Below are 25,995 nucleotides of genomic sequence, written 5' to 3'. Positions count from 1 at the left end.
GAAGTCTTCTCAGGGAGAGCCTTGGGGGGTGGCAGTGAGCACACAGGCAGGTGGAATGTGTGCCTGGCACATAGGGGTTGGCCCCAGAGCTTCTGTAGAGAGAGGGTCAAGGGTTTAGGTGCAGGCCTGTTCATTCTTCATTCTTCACTCCCTGAAATCCCTCCTGGTGTCCTGGGGTCAGGCAACAGGGCGAATTTTCCCGAGGTCTGAACTCTCTCAAAGTAAACTGGGCGTCTCTGGAAGTTGTCTGCACCCAGACTTATGTGGATCCCAATGGGAAAATCTTGGCGTTGGAGCCCAAATCCCAGCCCACAGAGCATGCAGCAGCCAATGCCCCTTCCAAAGACTCCAGTTTATACCCAAGGAGTGGTTTTTAGACTGGGAAACCTGGCTCCACAAATACAGCAATCCTCAGAGACGGTGTCCTTTTCACAGCAGAGCTCTGAGTCCCAGAGAGCCTGCCTCTCCCCCACGTGTGCAGCTCTCTTCTCCCAAAGGCAGAGAAATAGTCAGATTGAAGATAAGCCTTGTGCAAGTCAACTGCCTCATTCTTCCTGGGAAACCTCCTAGAGTAAGTTGAGGGTTGTGTTGTTGTTGTTTGATTTTTGCAAGATCTATCTTTGTCAAATGCTATCACAGGCAACATTAAGACAGCTGTACATATGGCCACCAAAAGACACGTTCAAGAATGTTCCTAGCAGCTTTATTTGCAATAGCCCCAAACTGGAAACCACCCAGATGTCCATCAGAAGGAGAACAGATAAACAAACTGTAATACATCCATACAATAAGATACTACACAGCAATAAGAAGACCCGAGCTGCTGAGATAGGTGGCAACGTGGATGGATCTCGAAAGCACTGTGCTCAGTGAAAGCAGCCAGGCACAAAAGACTATAGACTGCATGATTCCATTTATATGAAATTCTAGAACAGACAAAATTGATCCATGGAGACAGAAGTCAGAATCATGGTTGCCTTTGGGGGATATTGACTGGGAAAGGGCTCAAGGGAGCTTTATGAGGTGCTGGAAATGGATTCTATTTTGATCTGGGGGGTGGTTACATGGGTGTATACACATGTAAAAGTCCGTCAGCACTTAAGATTTGTGCGCTCCATGCACTTTACTGTATGTTATATATACCTCAATAAAAAGGTAAAATTGAATAATAAGAAAGAATAATAAAATAAAATAAGTCAGCTCTGGAGAACTCTGCCTCCCTCTCTCTAACTCTGCCAGGTGATGCAGTGATCAGAGGAAACTGAACCACTTCTCTAAAGCTTGGCCTCCTAGGGGAGAAAATGCTCGAGAGGGTTCTCTTGGGTGAAGCTGGCATTTGTGCCAGAGGAAACAGGGGAGACAGGAGGAAAAACTCAGAATGAGCAGCGTGGATCCTTTGGGAGGCCACATGAATGCTTTGGGGGATTTAACGGGCACCCCTTCAAACACATCCACACACAGCACACACACACTACCACCATGACACACCACATATCCCACACAGTCACACACACATGGAGCAGTGCACACATCACACATTCACTACATACCACATATACACATCACATTCACATACACAACCACATCACGCTGGACAGATCCACATCCACACACACAAACACTAACACAGCGGCTGCTCACACCACACGGGATTTTACACACACACACACACACACACACACACACACAGAGGGGAGGCAGCCCTTCTCGTGGGTTCAGCTTTTAGTGCTCCAGCACTGTCTGGGTAATCATCTCCCTCCTCTCGCTGCCAACCATGGCCACTGTCATCATCATTATCATCATTGCCATCATTCCAGGAACATCCCTCACGGACAGGGATATCTCAGAGCACGCACAGCTGTGCCCACAGACAAAGACATCTGCCTGGAGCCGTCTGCTCGTCCCGAAAGCTGTCCAGGCACATCAGGTTTATGCCTAGTCCTGAGGAGTGAGTGTGTCCTGCCCCCTTCAGCTTCAGCCCCTGTAGGAACCTTGTGGCGACTTGTATACACCCTCCTCCTCCATTTCTCTCTGGCCTACTGGCCACTGCCCCCTCCTCCAAAAGGAAGCCTTGCTTCACTTCTTAGCGAGGGACAAGTGTCTTCCCTGGGGCCCAGATCAGCCCTGGCCATGTGGAAACTGAGGCATAGGCAGAGGATAAAGAAAGACACTGAGAAAATGTTTTCTCTGGAGGATATCTTAGGAGAGACATTCTGCTCGTCTGGGGTGGGTGAAAGGCTGTGCGGCCTGGAGTCCTGCAGCTCCTCCTTGGAGGTGTTGAGTGGTGGCATTCTAAATCAGGCCAAGGAAGAGAATAATACCGAAGGCTGGCGGGGCAACATTCTTACTGGCAGGATACTGTAAAACACCCTGATGAACCTGCACTAGGAACACACAGATTTTAGTCCCGAAGCAAGTAGTGGTGTAATCATTACTCTCCTGTGGAGAAACAAAACCTCGACTCAAATGATCAATAAGTACATGAGCCATCCACGCCATGATATAAATCGTATTCTCAGAGCCTCGACTCAGGACACCTGGCCCGAGAATACATAAAAATAATTAAAAGCACAATTTTCTGAGAAAAGTCAGCCTGAAAAACAGAGAAGAGAAAGGGGACCCAGAGACTTCTCAATAGAAACGTTGGGTTCTCCAAACATGGAGTCTATCTGCTTTCAAGACTCTGACTCAGAAGTGCTCTCTAAGAGCAGGTGACGGAAAGGTCCAGCCTGAGAAGGCCGAGAAGCAGAGGCAGGAACAGAGGCACTCATTGGTCAGAGAAACCAGCCCACAGCCGGAAGGCGGCACCTCCTCCAGTTGGGACGCCAGTGCCTCCTCATTGTTAATTTTTGTCATGGGCTTGGAGCTTACCTACAACATTCTGAGGTTCTAGAAACCCTTTCTTCCACTGTTCTTTGCTACCTTAACTTGAAGAACTAAACCCATAGTATCCATTTCAGTATCTGTCGGCCATTTGGACTTTCTGCAGCAATAGGTCTCCACATGTGGAAGACAGTGAAACATGCCTGTTGGTGTACTCACAATTTCACTCTTAGGATCCTACCCCAAAGAGATATGCACAAGCATGTTCACCACAGCTCTTCTGTGTTATAAAGACTGGAAACAACATAAATGACAACAAGAGGGAACTGGTTAATCATCGCAGATTGTTACACAGAATATTACTGGTCATTGCAAAGGATGACACAGATTGGTATGTCCTGACATGGAAATAATGTCCAAGGAAATTATTTAAGGAGAAAATAAGTGAAAAAGTCATGTGGCGGGAGAGAATATAGATTTTCTACACACAAAGTGAACTAATTTTTGTTGAATGTGTGCATATGTTAAGAACTTACAGAATAAAACCAAGCTTGTACCAGTTTTCTCTGGTAAGATGACAGAGGGGTGTCCTTTTTTTGTTTTAGATGCCTATAATGTTTTCATTTTTTAATATGTCTTACTTTTTCCAGTCAGAAATATAAGATGAGAGACTAAAACCTTTTTTCTAAGGACCTATCACTGGCTTTCCACCCATTCTTTTTAAAGTCTGGGGTTATGGATACTCAGAGGCAGCTGGACCATGAAGCCAGGCAGATTGGGATGAAGTAGTGGTTCCAGCATTTTCCAGCTGTGGGCCCTGGGCATGTGACTTTGCATTGTTGAGCCTTCCTTTCCTCCATCATCAACAAGCCTCATTGAGAGCCTACTCAATGCCAGCCTCTGTGCCAACCCTGGGGGCCATTATGGCTAACAAAATACTCACTCCCTTCCCGCTTGAAGTTGTACCTACAGCTGTAAAATGAGGGTAACTTTGGAGGGCAACTGAAAGGATTATTAGTATCATAAACAATTTGTGGCACATAAAAGGCCTTTGAAAACTGTCAGCTACTTTTGTTTTAAACATCCAAGGAGTATGACTTAGTTAAGGTAGGATAGGCTGCCTAACAAATTGCTCCACACTTGTAATGGCTCACTAATGGAAGCTTATTGCTTGTTTATGTAACAGGCTTGGGTGGGGGCTCCAGATCAGGCACTTCCGTTTCATGCAATGATCCTCCTCAGGCAGAGGAGGCTCCGCCACCTTCCAAGGTTACCCTGGGACTTTGCTCTAGCCCAGAAGCCAGTGGGTGAGAAAAGAGCATGGAGGAAAACCTGGAAAGCTTTTATGATTGGACTAGAGGTGCACACATCATTTCTGCTCACATCCTATTGGTCAGAACTCAGTCACATGGCCACACATAAAACTGCAAGGGAGGGGCCAGCCTGGTGGTGTAGCGGCTAAGTGCGCGCACTCCGTTTCGGCGGCAGCCTAGGGTTTGCAGCCCTGGATCCTGGGTGTGCACCAATGCACGGCTTGTCAAGCCAGGCTGTGGCAGTGTCCCATATAAAGTAGAGGAAGATGGGCACAGATGTTAGCCCAGGGCCAGTCTTCCTCAGCAAAAAGAGGAGGATTGTCATCGGATGTTAGCTCAGGGCTAATCTTCCTCACACACACACACAAAAAACCGCAAGGGAGGCTGGGAAATGTAGTCTAGGTGGGTGCCTGGGAAGATGAACAAAACAGGTTTGGAGGACTAACCAGCAATTATTGTTACAGTGAATTAGAGGAGGAAGAACACCTCAGTGACTGTGTGTTTGTGTGTTTATGTCCAGTCTGCAAAAAGCCAATGCTCAAGGAAGCCTTTGCTCTGGGAAGTTCCGAAGTTCTTCTCTGCTGAACTTTGAGTTTTCTGGAAGAACTCTGAAAAGACATCTTTTTAAACCTCTCTTTTTTATTATCAAGGTTGTCCTGCCACTATCTGAGATATTACTAAAAAACAACACCAGCCCCCAGCTCTGACTTCCACAAGATTTGAGATGCTGTCAAAAATAAATGCAAACTCATCAGATTCTGTGTAAAAGAGATGCCAACATACATACAACTCAAACTAAAAGCTGCAGACAGGAGCTTTACTGTGCACACACTGTCACTCCTCTCCTGAAGAACCTGATATGCCAGCCAGTGAATCCACGGACTTAATCATGGGAACTAAGAGGAAACATAATTTTTTTTCCTTAAGCTGACACTTTGCAGAACCAATACTTACGCATCTGTCAGAAGCTTACATTGTAGATTCAGAGGGCTAGAGATTTAATTCTACAGTCTGGTTTGCTTTTGTTATCCAGGAGATTGCAGAAAGCCCACAGGTGTGGTTGAGATAGGGCAAGATGTGCAAAAAGCGATACTATTCATTCATTCATTCACTCATTCAATAAATATATCTTGGATGACTCCTCAATTACAACACTATGGGTCCCAGGCAGAGGATACCAAGATGGAAGGCCCATTCACTGTCTAATGAGGGAGCCAGCTATGCAGACACACGATTACAATGCAACAAGACACATGCTGCAGCTGAAGCATGTGCGATGGAGTGGAAGCACAGATTACTAGAAAGCTTGATTCTTTGCCATTTCTGATTTACTTGGCACAAAAGCACAAAGTAACTCATCAGAAAGTCTCCTATACTCATTAGATGAAATGAATGGAAATGCGAAGAGAAAGGCAATGTTCTGGGTCCCCATGGGCTCTTTATTTATGCTGTCATTGGAAAGAGACATGGGAATAACACTAGTAGCTACAGATTTTGGATTCCTCCTATGTACCAGGCATCATGCATACTTGTTATTCATCTTGCCAGGCAAGTATCACCACTGCCCATTTTACAGATGGCATCTCTGAGGCCCAGAGAGATTAAGACATTTGTCCCATTATGTAGAAATCTGAAGACCTGGGAATTTGGTCTATTTGAGTCCCAAGACTGGGCACTTTTCACTGCCACCCCTCACTGCCACCCCACAGTGAGTGGAAGACCAGGGAAAGCAGACAGAGCAGACAGCGGTGGGTCCCATGGCTTAATCAGACTGCTTGGGAGAGGCAGAAAGGAAGGGGGAAAGAGGTTGGCTTCAGGAGTCAGTGCTCACCTTCTGGAAGTAATGTGAGGATAAACTTGCCATTCATTCATTGATTCAACAGTATTTATTAAGCAACAACTAGATGCCAGGTGCTGTTCTAGGTACTGGGGATAAGGCAGTGAACAAGACTAGGGGTGGAGGGACAGTGGTAGAAGGGAGAGTAAACATGCCAAAAATTTTTGTCACACATGAGAGGTAATAAAATAGATATCTTTTCATTCCTGATGTTGATAATTAGAGAAATATGTTAACGGAAGCCAGCCCTGATGGTCTAGTGGTTAAGATTTGGCACTCTCATTGCCATGGCCTGGGTTCCTTTCCCGGTCAGGGAACCACACCACTCATCGGTTGTCAGACTGTGGCAGCTGCGTGTTGCTGTGATGCTGAAAGCTATGCCACCGGTATTTCAAACACCAGCAGGGTCACCCATGGTGGACAGGATTCAGTGGAGCCTCCAGACTAGACAGACTAGGAAGAAGGACCTGGCCACTCACTTTCGAAAAAATTGGCCATGAAAACCCTATGAATAGCAGTGGAGCATTGTCTGATATAGTGCTGGAAGGTGAGAGGATGGTAGAAAAAGATCGGGCAGGGTTCTGCTCTGCTGTACATAGGGTCGCTACGAGTCAGAATCCACTCGGTGGTACTAACAACAACGTTAACAGAGGTTTTGGAAAAAAAATCAATTTAAGCACAACTATGCCTTCTAAACTCCTGGAGAACATAAAGGATATAAGTATAGGAAAAAAAATACTCTTAAGGACATGAACCAAAAACATTGATGGTTGCGATCTCTGAGTGGCAGGATTACAGATGATATTCTCTTCTTGTTGCTTTTCTATAATTGTAAATTTTCTAAAATAAGTTTATTACTTAGTAGTCATAGAGAAACAAAATTTACTAAAATGAGAAAGAAAATAAAAGTCTAAAGAACTAAAACCTTCCTCTCCTGGCATTTAAGCGGTAATTGACAAGTCAGCCAGACAGGGCAATGCCTCACTCCTATAGTCACGTGAATGATATTTTATTTCAACACACTGCCTGATTATTTCAGAATTCGCTCACAGGGGTAGCCACAGGAGGAAATATACACTCATCACTGAGATATTAGGCACTGAATCCTGAAGCTTAATTTTTCATTAGGGCATTGTGCCATTTTTCAATTAAGACAGGTTCATCTTTTTTTTTTTTTTTCTTTGAAAAGTGCTGATGTGTAAAACCTCATTTCCTTCCTTAGCACGCTGGCCTATGAATTTTATTTTTAATTGATTTCCACGTGCTCCTAAGAGTGGCAGAGAAACTGGGTTGGTGAGCTGTGTTGCCACAGTGTTCCTGGTGCTGGAAAGGAAACTGCAGCTCTGTGAGAACAATGCTTTGGAAAATCGGTAAAATCTAGTTGAACACACCTAAGGTTTGTATGAAAGGGCAGGCATTACTCACAGCGCCTTTGACAGTGAGAACGGAGACTGAAAAGCCATCAGCCCTTCAGCAGTGAATGTGCCTGGATGAACCGGCCAGATCTAATTTAGAAGCCAAGAAAGAATTGTCCAATAATGTCTCAATATAGTGGATTCATTGCATTATCTTTTTATTAAAACTGTTTTCTGTGTTTTTGAATAAAAGAAGGTTCCCACCACCCCCTCCCCCACCAAGTATCAAATCTAGAAATGAAAATACCCTCACTCAAACTAACAGGATCTGTGAGGGGCTTAGGTTCTTAACATAAGATTCTGTTTCCTGCTAGAAATATTGTTTCAGAAAAAGTAGAAGCAATGATAGAAGGACCACAGGAAACATCTGTGTATACAAACAGGCCAGCTCACTAGGAATAAAAATGCGTTATGCATCACGAAGGTCTAAATATTTTTATTAACATAGTTTGTTAACCAAGAACTGAGAAATAAGGTTCCCTAAGAGTCCCCCATCAAATGCTTTCTTCAATATTTCATTTTATTCTTAGGAGAGAAGTAACTCTGAAATCTTATCTTAGATTTTAGCAATGAGTTTTCTATTAAAAGTTATTTCTTTTCCATCTCAGGCTGAGCAAAGCTCTGGGCCAAGGGGGTTAGGGAATTTGTTTCATAAAACTGACAGCTTGGCGAGCATTCAATCACTCGGCACTACACAGCCCAGGAGAACAAATAAGTCCTTTTCTGATGCCGCTCCAGACACATTACGATGTATGTTCCATAGCTTTATTCCCGCATTCGTACTGTTTGCCTCCTGCAGCAACAAGAAAAGGGGGCAGAAAGCACATCAAAAACTACGAGGAAACCTACGAGGAAGCGAAATTAATCAATCACACTCTCATTTGGAAGTTGGAGAAAAATGAACACGTTTGACATGCTGTTTTAGTGGTTGTGCCTGGCCTTCCTTTCCAGAAGGCCAATACGTTCAAGGGACTCTCAGCCATTTTGTTGTCCTGTCCTTAGTGCTTACAGACACGTGTCTTTGCAAGATCTGACAGAGGCTTTAATAAAGCAGATAAGGCAAGCTTGGTGGCTGCCTTTGGCAGAGGTGGCTCCAAGGGCAGGCTACTGGCTCGCAGCCTGGGCCTCATTCTGGGCAGCAGAGAGCAGCCTGCCCTAAACCCTGCACCAGCAGGGACCTAGCTGGGAAACTTCCTGTTTAACAGGCCTAACTCAGAGCAGCCAGAGAAAGGAAACCATTACAAAATTTCTGCCCTCCTCCCTAAAAAAAATTACAAGGACTTTTTTTTTTTTTTTTTTGGTACTCATTCACAAAGCTACAGTTGAAATATTCTTGTGTGAGAAACAACTAGTTAATCTATGCTGTCGGAAGACAGTGGTTACTGTCGGTGAGGGGTAATGAAGAGGACACAAGGGGCTTCTGGGGGCTGGTGTGGTCCCTGTCTCCATTGGTATGCAGTTTGTGAAAATTCTTCAAGCTGTACACTTAATAATACGTGCGCATTTCTGTATGTATGTTAGGACTGTAGACAGAAATCTGAAAACAAAAATCCATCATGGATAATTTTAGAACTTCTCCCATCCATATAGCTGGCTTTAAATATCAAACATTATCAAGAAAAGAATAAACTATATCCTCCCACTACTTAAAAATTCTGACCTATTTAAAATGTATGTGAAATAGAAAACCTTTTTAAATTGCTGATATTATTATTTAAGCTTTTACCCCCATGTCCTTGATGCTTGGGAAAGAATATACTGTAGGCAATTTTGCTATAACTAATATCCACTCCTCATAAATGATACAGAAGGGCACAGAGAAATGACAAAGCTCAGGTTCACTCTTGGACTCATTGTAGGACAGGGCACTGCTGCAGGTTCTTTCCAAAGACCCAAGTCCCATTTGGGGCCTTTCTCGCTCCTTCCCTACCTGGGCCATGTGGCCAGAGGCATCTCATCCTTACATTTTTCACATCTTCCTCTATTTTCCCCTTTCTCTTTTATTTCCTCACACTGAATCCTTTATTCCTGCTGCTGCTGTCCACCATGAGAATGGACTCTGATGCTTTTCCCTGTCACTGGTGTCACTGGTGTCAGACGAGTGTGTCACCTCACTCTCTGATTCTCTCTGCATTTCTGAATGTAGCTAAAGGCTTGCACCAGCCCAGGCCTTCACAGGAAAAATCCATTTCGTTAGCTTCCTAGGCCAAGTGCTCCTCTGTCCTACCATTTACAACATGTTGTCTGCTTATTTACTGAGGTTTATTTTGCAACAGAAATCGTTGGGGTGGAGGCAGAGAAGGAAAGCTTTTGAAGACAAACAAATTGTCATTTGGTTTCAAAAGAGTTATGAATAATGGAGGGCCATGGTCGCTTTGCAAATTAAGACCTGAATGGTCTACTGCTACAAATGATTTTGCGTGTTGCTCCTCTAAAAAAAATAAAAAGTCTTTTCTAACCATGATTTCAAGGATGTAGGAACACAGTACGTAAAGAAATTGTTTTGCTCACCCAGGACCCAGTTTAAAATATTCCCATGTCCCATCTGGTTGCAAGTCCCACATGCTGCAGGACCAAAGAATTTGTTCACTCACCTGAAATTCACCGGAAATGTCCGGATGAATCCCTCAGATGGGCGGGATTACAAGGAGGACACGGCACAGGCTAGTTTCCAGGAAAGCAGAATGGAGTTCTCAGGCTCCTATTTTGAGAGAAGCATTTCATTGGGACCCTGAGAAGCTATCTGAAAGGGCTTGGGATATGTTCTTGCCTTTTCCATTCCCAAGCTCCCTTTCCGCTCCATGGTGGAATTCCCATACGGACTCCCCAGGCTGAACTGAGTCTCCACTGCTTTGGCCCCATCAAGCCCAGATGTCCATGTTGCAATACCACCTCTGGCAGGTGGGGTGACCAACTCATCCCAGTTTGCCCAGGACTGCCTGGGTTTTAAAGCTGCAAGTCCCATGTCTCAGGAACGCCCCGTCAACCCCAGGCAAACCAGGACAGTTGGTCACCCTAGTGGCAGGCCACCATCCAAACCCCTCTCCCTCAGCCACGCCCAGCCAGGTCTGAACCAGCAGGATTACCCCATGTCCCCCATTGTTTACAAACTCTGACCTATTTAAAGTACATGAATTTGGAAAGTGTATTTAAAGCTGCTGACTGAAGGTGCTCCTGGCTGTTAACTATCTGTCAGGTTTTCTTTTTGTCCCCCATTTTCTGGCCCATTCATTGTTTTCATCACACTCCATTCAAAATTTGGGGCTCAGAGGATTACATGGGCCAGTGCCAAGATTTTCTGAGCACTCGCCTAGGTGTGGGCTGCCCCACTCCTGGCTGCAAAGGGAGGGTGGGGCCCAGGCCCCCAATCTCTCCCTGCTCCTGAGTTCCCTGGCTCATCAAGGGGCTTAAACAACAGAAACCAGGGTGTTGTCATAATTGACTCTGTCTACTAGCCATTACCAAGTCCTACAGAGTCAGCCTCCTAAGTACTTCTAGAATCCAGCCACTTGCCTCCCTATCCACAGCCACTACACTGCTTCAGTGCAAGGTCGTTGCTCTCTCTGGATTACTGCAACAGAGCCTTTTTGGTCTTCCTTCCCTCTTGTCCCAGTTCCTTCTCCACTAGGGAAAAACCATACATATAAAGTAGATAACGTCACTGGCCTCTGTGAAACTTCTCAGGATAAAATCCAAGTTCTTTATCAAGGCTTACAAGACCCATTACGATCTGGGCCCTGCCCGCCTTTTCTGCTCAGCGTCCATAGCTGCCCTTTTGCCACCTCAGTTTCCTCTTCTGCAAATGAAAATAGCTGTTTCTAAACATTACTGTGTGGTTTAAGTGAGAGCATGTATATTAAATTCCTGGCCAGGTGGTTTAGCTCTATCATGGATTTGGAGAATCTGGAGTTCTTCATCCCCATCCATAGAAGTGGTAAAAAAAGGATGGAGCATTTGGCGTTCACCATTACAGAGAGGGGGCAAGCAACAGATTTGAAGGAAGGGAAGAAGCATCTCGTATAGAGGGAGGATGAAGAGCTTCGTGTTCCAAATATCTAAGATGGAGTTGAGAGTGGGCCCTGTTGACTAGAGGGAGCTGGGTCTCATCCCTTAATGAGTGGCGGTGATAGAGACGAGAGGGACGGGAGATGGGGCCCCAGTGGTGTGCTGTGATTTGCTGAGCTCTCTCTTGGGTAGATGGCACAGAGCTACATGGGAAGATGGAAGTACTCCAAGCACAAGAATTTGACATTTCACCACCAATTAATGGGGACAGAACCCCTGTAATAACAGAAATGAGGCCTTGAGTTCATGCCTTTGAAGACTTGCTTTTGGAAACTGACAAACTTGGGGAAATTTGTGTGTTTGTACTTTTTTTTATTAAACACATTATCAGCATCTAAGTGCCATAGAGCACACTGCCAGGAACCAAGGAGGGCTGGGTTGTTATAGATGGTGATTAACATGAACTTTAGGAAGTGCTGCCTGGCTCAAGAGAATGAAAGCTGGTTTGAGACCAAGCCACAAAAAAAGACACATGATTTCTGCTCTCCAAAAACAAAACAAAACAAAACACAGAGGGAGAAACAGAGAGAGAAGAGAAAAAAGCATCGGTTCTGTGGGAGAAAACACAGAAGATTTGTGCACACTTAGGAAAAAAAAATGATTCCACTTTACTCTTATATTTTACAAATATTCACAAGAAAAACAGCCTAACAGCTACTTTCAGGAGTAACCTCAGCTACCTTTACCCCCGTATTTTTTAAAAACAAGAACAACATTCTCAGCACTGATGAAAGCTAGATCAAGAGGCAAGGTAGCCAACATGACAGTCCCCTTTCCAGGGACCTCGCCAGGTCCCCTTGCCACTCACACCCCTCGCCTCCAATCCTGCCTCAGAGCACTTGGCCTTTGCCCTCCAAAACGGACAAGGACTTTAGGGTGAAGAAATAAGGGTGAGGGGACCCAGCTTTGTTTCCTGTCTGCCTCCCTTGCTTCACTTTTTCTTTCCTAGTTAACTTTTCTGCCAGAGACCAGCAGATTGGACAGCAAATGGGCCTCTGTCTGGGCTTGCCCTACATCATTAGGGTGCTCAGGCAATTCCTAGAGATCGTGCCTCTTCCTTCACTCTGCCCGGCTCTCCATCCCCTCCCAAGGAACCCCAAATTAAAACAAATGCATTCCAGAACAATTGCCAAGGGAGTGACCAAACCTAACTGTGGCCCAAATCCAGTTGGGACTAGGGGAGAATCGGGTCCCCAGGACAGCAGCAGGCAAGAGCTTCTCCCAGCTGATCTGAGCCAGCACCCACTGCTCTCTGCGTACCAGGAGGTAACAGCTGAAGCCCAGGCCACACCACTTTAAGATGCAGGAATTAGTCCTTAAGCCCAGGTAGATAATGTTCAACCAAAGGTCCTAGCACCAGCAGCACCAGCAGCATCTGGAAACTTGTTAGAAATGCAAATTCTTGGGCCCACGCTCCAGAGCACTGGGGGTGGGCCCCAGGAATCTGGATTTTAACAAGCCCTCTAGGCGATTCTAATGCACACTAAAGCTTGAGAACCACTGGGCTCCAGGCCTCTGAGAAAGGAAGGAGCTGTGTTGGGCTGGGAGGGAGGAAGAGAGATGCAAAGCTGTTGAGCATTATAGGAGAGGGGCATATAAAGCTGAGAGCAGAGGGGCAGAAAGGCACAGTGAAACAAGCATGTTCTAGAGCTGTTCTGTCCAATACAGTAGCCACTAGCCACATGGGGCAATTTACATTTAAAATTAAAAATAGAAAGACAAGTATTGCACGGTCTCACTTAAATGTGGAATTAAAAAGAAAAAAGCCAAACTCATAGTAACAGAGAGTAGAATGGTGGTTACCAGAGGCTGGGATGTGAGGGAAAAAGGGAGATTTAAAAAAAAAAGAAAGTAGAGTGGTGGTTGCCAGGGACGGGGGCAGGGGGCCATGGCGAGTTACCCACTGTTTAATGGGTACAGAGATTCAGTTTGCAAGATGAAAAGAGTTCTGGCAATGGATGGTGGTGATGGTTGCACAACAATGTGAATGTACGTAATACCACTGAACTGTACAACTAAAAATAGTTAACAAAAAAAATTTTAAACAACATTAATTAAAAATAAGAGAAAAAATTCAGGCCTCAGCCACACTAGTCACATTTCTAGTGCTCAATAGTGACTTATAGCTAGTCGCTATCATGTTGGACAATGTAGGATATTTCCATCATTGCAGAAAGTTCTATTGAACCGGGTCGTATAGAATCCCAGTTCTACCTCCTATGAGCTGGAAGACCTTGTGTAAGTTACTAACCCTCTCTGAGTCCCCAATTCCTCCTTTATGAAATGAAGCTTATAATACCCATCTACCTCATATGGTTGTTATGGAGCTGGAAACAAAATAATAAACGTAAGTCACCTGGTACAACTGTCCAGCCTATAGCAGGAGCTTGACAAATGACAGGTAATATTGTTGCCATTATGATTTTATGAGCAGCCACTGGAGACATTTTCTAATGGAACGGACAGTCTGCATTGGCTAGGATGGACTCCTTCCACTGCGTTTCAATTGCAAATTTCAGAGCTTGTGTAAGTGGCTCTGTTTTCAGCAGGACAAGCCAGCAGGGCCATCCCAAAGCAATCCCCTTTTTCTGGCAGGCCAGAAAGGTGGCATTCTAATCCAGAAGCAGTGTGTAAGAGACTCATAGTTAGGCTACAATTCTTGAAGCCAGAGAGCCTCATGTTGTGTGGGGCTTTTTTTTTTTTTTAAATCACTGATGTCACAATCCCCGGGATGGTCCATTACATTAGACTCAAGGCTTCGGTGGTGTTCATCTAGAAAGATGCCCAAGAGAGCTTGTAACACTCTTGTAAACCTCCCCCCATATAAGAAAACAAACAGGGCCGGCCTTGTGGCTTATTGGTTAAGTGCTCGCACTCCGATGCTGGCGGCCCGGCTTCAGATCCCGGGTGTGCACCGACGCACTGCTTCTCCAGCCATGCTGAGGCCACGTCCCACATACAGCAACTAGAAGGACGTGCAACTATGACATACAACTATCTACTGGGGCTTTGGGGGAAAAATAAATAAATAAAATTAAAAAAAAAAAAGAAAACAAACAAAACCCAGCCCAGAGCAATTGTACAACCTGGAGACATCCTCCCTACTGAAGGCCAGTCATGAGCAGGAGGATGGGCTGGGAAACCAGGAAGAGGGCTTCATATGTGAAATTTTATTCTAACTGATTGGGAAATAGGGAGCCATTGACTGTTCTTGAGCTAGGGTGACGAGGCTAGAGAGGTGCTTTAGCGGGAGGAATAGCAGCTTGGGGAGCAAGAACAGCTGCAATGTAGGGCAGAGCAATAAGGAGACTGGGGCCACACCCAGGTGAGCCGAGCTGAGGCCATCTGGACATTATGACCACGAGGCCAGTTTTCCCCTTCAAACTCCGCTGGAGAAGCAATTCCATTCTTCACTTGGGCTTTGGACAAGCCAGCTCTCTGTGGGTGATGGGTCAGAAAAGTCAAGTGAGGGACCCTCGCTCAGATTGGTTTGTCTGGCTGAGGAATCATCATAAAGCCTCCCCTTCCTGATCCACTCAGGCCTCCTGGGTGAATCCCAGACTTTCTAATGTTCTGGATGAGTAACATTAAAAAAAATGGAGGATCCAACATGAGTTGGACACTTCTGACTTTGTCAAAAAAAGCTGTCCAACTACAAATGCCATGTACTCTCTCGATCATTCACAAAAGAGACTTTAACACCAAGAAAAGTGGGAAAGGCCATTTAAGAATACAGGGCAGTTCTGTAAAACGGAAAGGGTTGAGCTTTACAAAAGAAACTCACTACATTTTCACTTTTCTTTCACGCCACTGTGAATGGGTAGAAATTTTGTTCCATGCAGGCAGTGGTCCACAAGCCTGGTCTGTGGGGACCACTGGTTTACATGACATTCCAAAATGGTTCCCTGTGTGGTTTAAGCTGTAAGAATCAAGCCTTGATGACCCCAAATCCAGCTGTGCAGCTCCTGAGAGCAAAAACAAAGCTTGAGGTTTCTGGCGTGGGTGTGCCCAACATGGAAAGACAGAGCAAGAAGCAGTCTTTACTTGCCTTCTTAAAATGCAAGTGATAAGCCACAAAGGATCCGAGAACAAATGGTCTCATATTGATATTTTCACATTCAATCATTTCATATTTAGTCTAGCGGGTTAGTGATTTTTTTTTTATGAAAGGAAACTGCAGCCAGAGCTAATTGCTCAATCTGAAATGTATCTGGACATTGTTTAGATGTTGGAAAGGAAACAGTAACGTTGCAGTTTTAGCAAAGAGGAGGGCATTATTTTAGAAAAAAAGGCAAATGTAAATTAATAGAAAATATGGCCACGAATGGTTTTCAAAGCTTTGATGTATATAGTCGAAGAAAGAGCACCCTATTTTGAGATTTCTTTAACATTTTTCTTATTTTTAAATGCAAAAGGAAATTCATCGGCACAGACTCAATCTATTCCCATCCATTGATTTGTTAGCCAATCAATGGCCATTGTAATCCGAAAAAAATAACACCAGTTTCTATGAGCCCTTCCAAGTGAGGCTGTGTTCAGCTAAGCTTAATAAAGAGAAAAACAGCAAGGACCATCTGGAAAACACTCTTCCGGAGTCGCGAAAGATAGTGGCAGCCTTTGCCCAACCTGCTATAAATAAGTGTCTCAGGAAAAAAAACACCCGATTTTCAAATCTGTTTCTACTTAATACAGCTGCAATAGAGTTTATTTAGCTTTTCCCTATAGCAGGAAGACTGTTTGCATTTTTATGACAAGGGTCTAAATGTTTTTCACAGCCATTTCCATTGCCATTATTTTGAGGAACAACATACCACTCGGACCTGTCTGTTTGCTTCTGCAGCACACAGCGGTGGCCCCAGTGGCCTCTGCACCATGAAACTGGCCTCCAAAGCCCAGATTTATGGTCCTGTTTCCTCTCCCAGTGTTGCAACCATCACCCAAATCCTGGCCTGCGAGGGGCTGGCAACTTACAATGACCAAGTGTCACGTGCTGCAAATCAATTATTTATCTGCCTGGACCCAGCGCACCGTGGATGTCTGCCAGCCCACTGCCTCTTCTTTTACGATGACAAGGAAGAGTTAAACTACTCTTCAAGCAAGGCTAGAAGTCGCCAATGAAGGTCTATTGCTGGCTTGGCAAACCCACTACATGCTCACCTTTCCATCTTTCCTCACGGGCTAAGCTTGCAAAGGAATCCCTCTCCACACGATACTCTGAACTCCTTCAGACACACTTTGGAAAAAGTCAGCCTACCTTGGATGGCTGCAAAACGAAGCAGCCCCCACTGATGTCTGCACTGAGCACCTGCCCAGCCCTCAAGCACCCGCAAATGCTCATCCCACTCCAAAGACTAGCAGGGCAGGGTTGACCTTGGACACTTTCCTGTGTAATGAGTGATCCACGTCTCCGTTTTCCCTCTGTCCCCCAAGCACCAATCCCATTTCCATGTTTTACCCCCATGACACCTTCCCTGTGAATGCATGACCCTCCTGCCCAGCCTTTCAAGGGACCATCAGGAAGAAGATGGCCAAGGGCTTGTCCCATGGCAGCATTTCATCTGCTGCTGACTGCAGGCCTTATCAGGTTCGAGCTGCCTGAAGGAGCCCTGCTGACGTTCTCTTTCTCAAGCAGAATTGCTGCAAGGAAACAAATGTGTGTAAGAGGGAAAAAAATTTGGAGGGGTGGTGGAGACCACGTGAATCTGAATGTCCAATAATTTTGAAAAATGCTCACTCTACTCACCATTGACTTTCTCAACAGTACTGGAAAATACAGAAATTAGTGATGGGTAAAGGGCTGCCACGATCTGAAATGAGTCTATTACAGTGTTACGAGCAGAGCTCTCCCAAGTACACTAAAAGGCTAAATTAATTGGCTCAGGCTTAAGATGCTACAGGAGAAATGACGGGGTGGGGGTGGAGGAAGATGCCTGGTGGTTTGAAGGCATGCCTGGAATCAGGTGCATATGAAAAAGAAATTAGGGGGGAATCAACCTGTTCTCTTTATGAAAAACCAGAGAAGCCCTTAGTTATTACAATGTGCCCCCCATTACCTATGTCTTATTCGATTGCCTGCCATAAAAAAACTGTGCTTATAGGATCTTATAGACCCTCTCACCAATCTTAGAATTAAATCAGGCACATGACCCACTTCCAACTGTTAATTAATCACTCCTACAAATTGTATATATAAAAGTCAGAGGGGAAAATTGTGTCTCTTATTATTTCAAATTGAATTTTCCAAAAACCACAAATAACTTATTAAATCTTGGTCTAGACCAGTGGTTCTCAACCGGGGGGCGATTTTGTCCCAGAGGGGACATTTGGAAAGGTCTGGGGACATTTTGGGTTGTCACAACTAGGGCAGGGGGCAATGCTATGGCATCTAGCGGGTAGAGGCCAGGGATGCTTTTAAACATCCTACAGTGCACAGGACACCCCCACAACAAAGAATGATTTGGCCTCAAATGTGAGCAGAGCCAAGGTGGAGAAACTATGCTCTAAATAAAGCCAACTATGCTTGGCCTTTAATATTCATCTTTGGCAGTAATCAAAGGGAGAAGACCCCATTTTCTTTGAAATCTAAGGTTGGTTTACATACATATTGACTAAGGACATATTTATTCCTTTCCAAATAAATGAAATACGTTCTCAATCTGAATCTAGGAACATTAAAGAAATACTGTGATAATGGTGGGGGTAGGTAAGGTGCATTTTTAAATGCATATTTCATCAGTCTAAATGGATGGAAATTAATATCTCATAAAATAAAATGATTATTTAGTTATGTTCCATACAAAACCAAAATCAATACATTGTATCTTACTTAACCTGCAATTAGAGTTTTAAAAAAACGAAAACAAGGAAATGCCATTCTTTCCCGTTTCGTGCTAGCTGGGTACACATTTCTGAGCATGAGGCATTAAAAAACAAACAAGCAGACAAAAACCTTTTTTTAAAGCAGATTTTTCCAGAGCACAAAAAGCTTCCTGAATCATTCCATTTTATTTACTGTAGATTCAATCATTCTTTAGTGAGCAAAACATGCAGCCCATTCTCTTGGTTATGCCTGCCTGGATTTCCAAATGGCCTCCAAACTGGGATGATGAATCACATACTTGGGCCCCACTGTGCCAATTAATAGTAAGCAAAGAATTCCACACAGCTAAGATAGGACTTTCTGCCTGATGTGTGTGTGTCTGTAGAGGGGTGGGGGTGGGAGTCCTTCAACCCATTGTTTCCAGAGGGTCTTAAGAGCAGGTGTTGAGATTTTCCAAAATTCCTATAGTTCTAGAACATTCTGTGTGGCTCTGCAGTGCCCCCAGCACGGGGATGGGCTTTGGTCAAGAAAAACACATGTTCTTAGAGTCGGCCTAGAGCTTTCAGGCTTAAACCATGAAGGAAAGAATGGCTGACAGCTATACCATTTCAGCCCTTCCAGGCCACCGTTCCTTTCTCTGCATTATAAGGCAAAAGTGGCCATACACACAAAGGCAAAAATAACAACAATGACAAAAACGCCCAAACACACCCAGTCTTGGCTGCCAGCGAGGCCTGATTCTGTTGTTGAAAAAGAACAGTTGCTACAGTGCAGCTGGAGGAGCTTTTCCAGGGAACTGGTAATACCCTGGCTGTTAATGAATTATTTTTCGCCAGAATGTCGGATTCTTCCTGTGCTCCAGTAAACAGTCTGCTTCTGCCATGGGAAACAAAACCAGCTCCTTCCGAGGCGCTCAAGGAGGTCAGCCAAGGGTCCCCTGTGGGGGCAGCCCCCTCAGGAGCCAGAGCCACAGGCGTCTGACCTATAAATCACTGCAGCCCCAAGTTCATTATTCCAGCCCTTTCTGTCTACTCGGGCCATGCCCAGCACCCAGGGAAGGGCCCAGGAAGACCCCAGTACCAGCTGCGATCCTTCCCCCACCCCCTTGAACTGTCCCTTGGTCAGGTTTCCTCATCTGTGGCACCACACTGTGTGAAATTGGGCTTCCTTGCATTTATTCTGTCTGTCTCACAGAAACTGTATTAATTTCTTTGCTCTTGTATTCATCACAAGCTGTCAGGAAATGACTATGTGCATCCCCTTTTTTCCTTCATTAAGACTGGCCCCAGCCTCAAATAACCCACTCTCAGCATTAGGGTGTCTACTTGGGACACTCTCCTCCAAGCACACATCCCCGGGAAGGATATTATTAGAGCAGGTGTCAAGGCAATCAGTTGCTCAGGCAGGGAGACAGCTCTCCAGTGGAGAAGGACACCCACCTGGGGTGGGGTGGGGTGGAGGAAAGGAAAGGAAAGGGGCCATTTTGTTCAGGCCAACCCTGCCTACTCCTATCCCCCCTCCCTGCTCTCCTGTCTCCATAAAGTTTCTGGAGCCCCCATTCCTCACGGAACTTGACTGAGCAAACATGCTCAAGGATAGGCTTGATGGGGACCCCCCAAAATGGCACCTTAGCTACAAAAAATCAAAGTCACCCGATGCTATTGAGTTAGCCCCATACCTCCCACCTGCCGCGGAGATGGAGGGCGTTTATGTCCCCTAAACATCTGGAGGTGCTACGAGGCTGAAGGTACAGATTGGTGGTTAGTTTGCTCTAGAGCAGCACTGTCTAGTAGAAATATATATATAATTTTGAAGTTTCAAGTAGGCACGTTAAAAAGGTTAAAAGAAACAAGTGACGTTAACTTTAATACTATAGCTTACTTAACCAATATATTCAAAATATTATCATTTCACTATATAATATAATCAATATAAAAATTATTAATGCACTAGTTTGCGTTCTTCTTTTCTACTGTCTTAGAAATCCTGTGCATATGTTATCCTATAGCACGTCCTACTTTGGACTAGCCACCTTCCAACTGCTCAATAGGTACATGTGACTAGTGGCTACTGCAGGGGACAGTGCAGATATAGAACATTTCTATCATCACAGGGAGTTCTATTAGACAGTGCTGTGCTTAACGACCAAAAAGGCTGTGAGAAGAAGAGTGGCAGGTGAGAGCAGGATTGGCTTGAGAGTTATTGGAGCTAAGAATTACAGCAGAAATGGGAACTGCAAGGCTTGAGATGTTCTAGGAGCCCAGCGCTACCTCTAAGTGGAGATTAAAATGGGCTTGTCTGAGAGGCCCAGAAGCCATGCCTACATTGTGGGGGGCTGCCCCACAGCAGTGGAAAGGCCAGTGAGTATAATCATTACTCAAGGCATCTGCTGGTTGAGCCGCCTCCATCTTAGCTCTTCTGATCTGTTTAAGGCAGGGGCTCGGAGAGAAGATCACCCAAGTCACGTACGTTCTTTCAATAACAATTCTGGGTTTGCAATCTAATTTGGTGAAGCAGATACAGAAACATGATCAAATTAGGTGCGTCTGTGTCTGCGCATGCATGTGTGTTCGTGTGGGTGTTCTTGGCTGGAGAGAGAAGAAAGGTCATGTGCAAAATCCAGAAGTACTAACGTGGCCACCAAAATCACCCCCTCACCAGCTGCCATCAGAACACAGGAGAGCGGTAGACTCAAGAGGCTCATCAAAATTTGTGAGCCACAAAGGAGACGCCGTGAGTCTGGAAAGAATGAGATGATGGGCATTCGGGCAGACCATCAGGTGGGAGGGAGAAGTGGTAATCAGAGGCATTCTCCAAAGACAAGAGCTGCCAACTCTACAGCAAAGATGTCACCCTGATCCCCAAATCAAGCTTAATTCAGAAGCCCACACAGGCTTTTGTGCAGGGGAGAGTACAATCAGCCGTCTTCTCCACCCCCCTTGAGTGCCTCATTCTCTGAGGTCCCCCACATATTCTGATCTTGGAGGCAGCAGAGTCAGAAACATCTCATATATGGATTCAAATCCTGGCTTTTTCAATGGCTTGTGAATTTCTAGGGAGTTCAAAGCTACCATCTGTTTGGAATGGGGCTAAGGGACTTGCTTTGATGACACATTTGCATAGCAGACTCCACCTCATCTTTATTAAGAGTTTATTTATTTGAGATGGTCTCAAATTTATTTGGTCCCACCATGAACCTTGCGCTAATTACTTAATCTGTCTCAGCCTGTTTCCTTATCTACAAGATGGGAATGCTATTGCCCATCTTACCTGGGTTTGTCAGCTTGGAACTACCCAGGGGCATGACACCAGGAACTCTGAGTCCCCAAGTAAGCATACGAATCTCTGGATTTCTCCCTGCTGGGTCTCTCTTTACAATGACTTACAGCTGCCTCCTCATCACTCCATCAGCTCCATCATTTAGTCATTCAACTCTCATTTATTAAGCAACGGTTGGATATTGGGGATTCCAAGATGAAAACGCACAGTCTTTCCACCTGAAATAGTTAGGGACTATTTAGGACTATCTGCTCGGCACATAAGCATGTACCCTGGGTAGCTGGGCTGCCTCACTGGTGGGCTTTTCCTCCCCAGTTAGGTACCATATTTTCTGAATGGGTAGGGGCTGAGGATGACGGCCTTTGGGAGAAACAAGCAAGAGACTTGGGGGAGGGGGAGAGGAACATGTTGCCCCTTTAAATCATAACCACCAAAGTCTGGAATCAGACGTGCGACTGGAAATTTCTCTGAGCCTCAGATTCCTTATCTGTAAAATAATGCCTACATCGCATCATGGTTTCCCACACGTGAAGTGTCTGGCACACAGAGGGCAACAACAAATGTTAATCCCCTTCCCAGTTTATTTCCCTCCACTACCCTCCTCCCCTAAACCTAAGGTTAGGGAAGGAGCCAGAGAACAGACACTTGCTATTTTCCTACTGTAGATTCAGAGCACACTGTACATGGATATCTCCACATACAGAATACCCCCATTCCGGGTCAAACGGATTTGGGGAGGCTGGTCCTATCTAGTTTTCGCGTCATTATAGCTCGAGCTATATGTGTGTCCTGGTGCTACAGCCCTCATAGCAACACCTCGTCACACATCTCCCAGCCTTTTCTTTCTTGCCTTTCAGAGGCCCTGTCTCAGTGGCTCTGTTTTCTGGCCACAAGGCTTTTTATTTATTTCACAGTTCTTGCCCAACTGCCCACCAACTAAGTTCTCACATTGGCAACTGGCATCACCTGAAAAGCTGTTTTCTCATTCGTTCCCGAGATGGGCAGGTTTTCCAGGGCCAAACCTCACTGCTGGAGGTCTGGGGCTTTTTTGCATAATAAAGGACCCCCTGGGTGGCTGAATGGTCCCAGAGGCTGGTGCCAAAGCAGCCAGTACCCCAAGTTCCAGTCTGACTCGGCTCACGGTGCCGTGCTGCCTTGCGGATGCCTCTAGTGGGCATCTTTCAGGATGAGGTGCAAGTGCCCATTCGCAGGATATTGCGTGTAGGGGTGGGGGTGGGTTTGGGGGTGAGTGGGTGGCTTCTCTGGGCTTCTAAGGGGCAGAGAGATTGGGATGCCACTGGGCTTATGATTCTGTGCCTTCCGGCCACCCCCAGCTTCTGAAAGTGGCACAGCTCCCCATGTTCCCCTTTGACAAGAAAACACCAAGGACAAAACAGTGGGTGGGGGCGTAATGCTGCTCTGGTGAGTGTCTCCCACCCACTAGCCTCCCCACTGTCCTCCTCCCACTCAGCCACCCCTCTACTGTAACAAAGGCACATCACAGCACATTTTCAAAGTTATCAAAAGTCTCTTGGTCAATCAACAAACGACTCAAAAGGAGGAAAAGAGACATCTCGAAAACAGTGGGAAGGATTCCCTGGGAAAAGGACAGAAAACCTTGCCTGCTGCATGTACGGCTAAGAATTGTTTTCTCCCTGCTGGCTGCTTTTCTCTCTGTTCTAAAGAGAAGCTTCGAAGAATCAGCTAAATAAAGGGATCACACCAGAGGATGAGAGATAATGCTAAACCAACAAAAACAAAGACCCAAATGAAACAGAGCGAGCCATGAGAATCCGCGGTTATCAAAACTTTGTTTGGTCGTATCTATTTATCATCGCTGCACACTCGGGCTCTGCGGAATATCATTCTGTTGATGTCACTTATCCTCAGCAAAATATTTACACATCCTTAAAAACGCCAGATGAGGGGGGCCGGCCCGCGCACTGCCACAAACCGTCCCTCAAGCCCCATCACCGAGTTGTGGGCAGACCGTGAGGTGGGGGTACGACGGAGAGTGGCTCCAGCGGGCACAGGTAAGAGCCACCGACAGTTCTGGGAACGCGGCCACCCGGGCGCTGTGACCTGCTCTGCCCACCTCTCCCCTACCTGACTCTGCAAGAAGCAGCCACATCCCCGATATGGTGTCAGCGCCTCCTCCTCCTCCCCCTGCCTTTCTCATTGATTAAGTTCTCAAACCATTGTTAAAGCCGGGTTGCTTTTCCCTGGAAAACTGGGCTGAATTCATTAAGCTTTCCCCTGCCACAAAAGGAATATTCATAAAAGTTTGGCAGGCAGAAAGGGAGGCTGATTGCGTGCCATGGGGTGGGTGACAATTCGCTCCTCCAAAGCCACCTTCTTCCTCCGTGCCTTATCCCTCTCTCCGTCGTGCCCCAAACCTCCTCCAGGGACTTCTGATAGGGAAGCACAAAGCAGCAGCTGTTTGGCAACATTTCTACCCCTCGCCGGCAACTGTGGTGGGATGCCATTTCCCCACCCAGGCGGAGCTTATCCTGAACAATAGTCGGGCTTTAAACAGCAAACAAGCAAACACACAGAGCAAAACCCCAACCCCGAAAAAGCCAACGCGGAGACAAGCAAGAACTCTCTCCGCAGCAAAAGGCACGGCTGAAACGCACGCAAAAATGCAGCGAGAACGCTGCTCGGTGCCTAACATGGCAGAAAGCCCGAGCTGGTGCGGCCACCCCGGGGCTGGGCATTGGGGGGCACGCGGGCTCCCGGGGCGCCGACGCACACTCACCCGGCTCCGAGATGATGCGGGGCTGGCCGAGCGTCACAAAGACGAGCCCAGTGCGATCTGGCAAAACCCAACTTTCCACCCGGCTCGCCAGGGCTGCCAGATACGTCAACAGAATCCATCTTTCGAAGGGCCTGGAAGGCGCCGGGTTTTCCGGGCCGGGGCAGAGCGGCAGAGCCGGAGGCGGCTCGGTGCGGTGCCCGGGCGCGGAGTCCGCCGCGCGCCGCCCTCTGCGCCTGGTGCCAGCGCCGGTGGCGGCCCGAAACCCACTTCGGGGCCCCCGCCCCGCTGGCCGGCGCCGCCTCCCCGGCCGTCCCCGGCCCTGCCGGCCAGTGCGCGGCGCCGGGAGCAGGAGTGGGGCCCGGCGACGCCGCACGGGTGGCGGCCTCGGCCCGCGTCCCCGCCCTGCCCGGCCCTCTCCGCTGGCCCCGGCCTCCGGGCGCCGTCCTGCCCCGGGAGCAGGCCCCTCCCCGGGCGCCGGGCCCCGCCAGGCGCGCCCAGCCCGGCGCGCCCCCTGCGTCCCGGTGGCAGGTCCGCGCGGGGAGGGCGGGGGGGGACCCCGGCCCGCACGGGGGCGCCGCGGCCGCTACCTCGCAATCGCGGCCGCCGCCTCCAGGAAGCCGCGGGGTGGTCGCGGGTGCGGGAACTCTCCGGTCTGGCCTCGCTGCCGGCCGCCTGAAGGGGGTGCGCAGCGGTGGGAGCCGCCGTCGCCGCTGTCACTGAGCCGCTGTCGCCGCCGCCGCTGCCGGTTGTGCGTGAGCGTGTGTGCGCCTGTGTCCGGACGAGTGTGTGTCTGCGTGCGGCGCCCGGCCTTTACTATATACACCAAGGGGTGGGAGGAGGCGGGGAAGGGGAGGGCTTGGGGGAGGTGGCGGAGGAGGGGGAGCAGGAGGGGGGCGAAAGGGTACCCGAGAAGGCGGTGGCTGAGGAGGGACAGGTGATCTCGCCCACGGGGAGGGCGTGGCTGTGGGCGGCGCGGGGTGGCAGGAGGAAGGGGCGCCTGGGACGCGGGGGGCGTGGGGGGGCGCTGGGGAGGGCCAGCGGAACGGGGACCCTGCTGCCTCCTGACGGACTGGGGACCATGCCTTACCCCAGGATGAAGAGGGGAGAGAACAGAGCCCAGGAGGGAGGAAGTGGCTGGCTGATGGAGGCGGGAGAGGTGGCAAGGGCCCACCGATCACCTCCTAAAATGCCAATTGTGACACAAGTCGAAGATCCTTCTCACAAGGTGTGAGATTATTAAACATAAAATTAGTCCACGGACATCATCTCATTTCCACATACTTGCCCCAGAGGTGATTTATTTATTAATGTGACTTACATTTATTAAGCACCGCGTGTTTGCCGGACACTGGGCTAAGAATTGGAGTTACAGAGATGATGAATATACGGTTGCAAACCAGTAAATAAATAATAGGTATCAGTAGTACCATTGATCATTTTAAAGTAAAATAAAAAAGCTAAATCCTATGTGTTTTAAGAGAGCAAAGGAAGCAACTACATTGGTTTAATTAATCCCTAAAGATGTAAAGATTTTCTTTTTTTGGTAATCAAAACAGGATGAAGATATCTGAGAGAGAACCGCAGAGCAGAAATTACTTTAATCAGAGCAGAGAGCAGTCTGAATCGAGCCATCCTTTGCATCTTCAAACCTCCAGTCCCCACACTGTGAGTAGTAACCATGACTC

The 25,995-nt window shown here is 47.0% G+C and overlaps 1 protein-coding gene across 4 annotated transcripts in view; it reads right to left on the bottom strand.

The window, feature by feature from the left end:
• RAI2 (retinoic acid induced 2) overlaps nt 1-25,079 on the bottom strand; it is a 60,741-nt gene extending 35,662 nt beyond the window's left edge. Inside the window, exons 1-3 of one of the 4 annotated variants that reach the window (XR_015550710.1) lie at nt 24,311-24,638; nt 9,983-10,089; nt 7,787-8,181 (exon numbers count right to left, since the gene is read on the bottom strand). The gene's annotated coding sequence lies outside the window, so the exon portion shown is untranslated. Of the gene's footprint in view, nt 1-7,786; nt 8,182-9,681; nt 10,090-24,310; nt 24,639-24,897 lie in introns of those variants that run through there. The other 3 variants (XR_015550711.1, XM_004435166.2, XM_004435167.2) reach the window with 3 other exon arrangements.
• Between the last annotated feature and the right edge of the window lie 916 nt (nt 25,080-25,995).

The sequence above is a fragment of the Ceratotherium simum genome, chromosome X (assembly GCF_057802395.1).
Source record: "Ceratotherium simum simum isolate JZ-2026a chromosome X, ASM5780239v1, whole genome shotgun sequence".
NCBI classification, from domain to species: Eukaryota; Metazoa; Chordata; class Mammalia; order Perissodactyla; family Rhinocerotidae; genus Ceratotherium; species Ceratotherium simum.
Note: the sequence above shows the minus strand (reverse complement) of the source record. Positions and strands in the feature narration are given on the sequence as shown.